The following is a 1914-nucleotide window of genomic DNA, read 5'->3' on the forward strand; positions in this document are numbered from 1 at the left end:
CTACTGGTGAGCACCTTGTCTAGTTCTGTATGCTACTGATGAACACCTTATCTAGTTCTGTATGCTACTGATGAGCACCTTATCTAGTTTTGTATGCTACTGATGAACACCTTGTCTAGTTCTGTATGTTACTGGTGAGCACCTTATCTAGTTTTGTATGCTACTGGTGAGCTTCTGTATAACATTGGTGAGCTCCTTGTTTAGTTCTGTATGTTACTGGTGAGCTCCTTATCTAGTTCTGTATGCTACTGATGAACACCTTGTCTAGTTTTGTATGCTACTGGTGAGCTTCTGTATAACAATGGTGAGCTCCTTGTCTAGTTCTGTATGCTACTGGTGAGCACCTTATCTAGTTTTGTATGATACTGATGAGCTCCTTGTCTAGTTCTGTATGTTACTGGTGAGCTCCTTCTCTAGTTCTGTATGTTACTGGTGAACTCCTTGTCTAGTTCTGTATGTTACTGGTGAGCTCCTTGTCTAGTTCTGTATGTTACTGATGAGCTCCTTATCTAGTTCTGTATGCTACTGGTGAGCACCTTATCTAGTTTTATATGCTACTGATGAACACCTTATCTAGTTCTGTATGCTACTGGTGAGCACCTTATCTAGTTTTGTATGATACTGATGAGCTCCTTGTCTAGTTCTGTATGTTACTGGTGAGCTCCTTCTCTAGTTCTGTATGTTACTGGTGAGCTCCTTGTCTAGTTCTGTATGTTACTGGTGAGCTCCTTATCTAGTTCTGTATGCTACTGGTGAGCACCTTATCTAGTTTTATATGCTACTGATGAACACCTTATCTAGTTTTGTATGATACTATAAGCATCGTTCTTTAGTTTTTTTCTTACCTATATATAAACTGAGATTGATAACTTCGGTATATTTAAAAACCAAGTACAATTCTATGACTTTCATCCGCATAAATACTTTTATTACATAACGATTTCAGCTTCGTTGTTAAAGAGCTTTCGATGAGTTTGATATTCGTTAATATTATACAGTCCAGTAACGTATTTATGTTTGCATTTTTTATATTTCTAGCAAAGCTACTAAGGCTTTCTGCCGCTGTCCCTAGTTTCGAACTACCGACCTGATAGAAGGCTGCCAGTCAGGATCCTACCACCCATCATCTATGCTAAGGAATTGGACTGTCACTCTTATAATGCACGCGCAACTTAAGGTGAAGAGAATATTTTGTGGCATCGCACAGGTTCAAACCCGGCTCAGCCAGCTCCAAAATCCAGAGCTGTAGCGCAGGGCTCCACTAATGGAGCCAAAAGCTTGAAGCTCGAAAAAGAATTACGTTGAAGAAAGTCTCAGATTTTTATTTTAGAGGCTTATAACGCTAAAAATGGGGTTTCGATACCCGTGAAGGTCAGAATACAGATAGCCCATTGTGTAGCTTTGAGTTTTACAATAAACAACCAACAAACCAAAGACTCTGTTTAAGTCTTAAAAATAAACAAATACAAGCACAAAAACAAATAACACAATTCCTTCTTCTGTACACAAATTTAGAAAATTCCAAGGTATAACTTTTTTCAAAATAATCTTTCAATTTTAACATGATTTACGTAATTTACGTAAATATCATCACAAGTGTCCTATTTATGTCTTTCAACTTACAGTCTCCTTCAATATTATGAGGCAAAATTTCAGTGTTTAGCACCATCCAATCAGGAAATAAACACAGACAAAAATGTTAAACAAACAGTTCTTCGAAGTTGTTGTGGGCATAACGGAAAAAAATACTATCATGATTATCCTGTGAAACAATATGAAAAGGCTTAACGTCGAGCTTCTGAAACAATATAAAAAGGCTTAACGTCGAGCTTGTGAAACAATGTGAAAAGGCTTAACGTCGAGCTTCTGAAACAATATGAAAAGGCTTAACGTCGAGTTTGTGAAACAATGTGA

The 1914-nt window shown here is 37.4% G+C and overlaps 1 long non-coding RNA gene across 2 annotated transcripts in view; it reads left to right on the plus strand.

The window, feature by feature from the left end:
• Nucleotides 1-1434, plus strand: part of LOC111087208 — a 3661-nt gene extending 2227 nt beyond the window's left edge. The window contains exons 1-2 of one of the 2 annotated variants that reach the window (XR_002611923.1): nt 7-219; nt 1039-1434. This is a non-coding gene — a long non-coding RNA (uncharacterized LOC111087208). Of the gene's footprint in view, nt 1-6; nt 220-1038 lie in introns of those variants that run through there. The other variant, XR_002611922.1, reaches the window with a different exon arrangement.
• The last annotated feature ends 480 nt before the right edge of the window (nt 1435-1914 follow it).

Source organism: Limulus polyphemus, unplaced genomic scaffold, assembly GCF_000517525.1.
Source record: "Limulus polyphemus unplaced genomic scaffold, Limulus_polyphemus-2.1.2 Scaffold1878, whole genome shotgun sequence".
Classification (NCBI taxonomy): domain Eukaryota; kingdom Metazoa; phylum Arthropoda; class Merostomata; order Xiphosura; family Limulidae; genus Limulus; species Limulus polyphemus.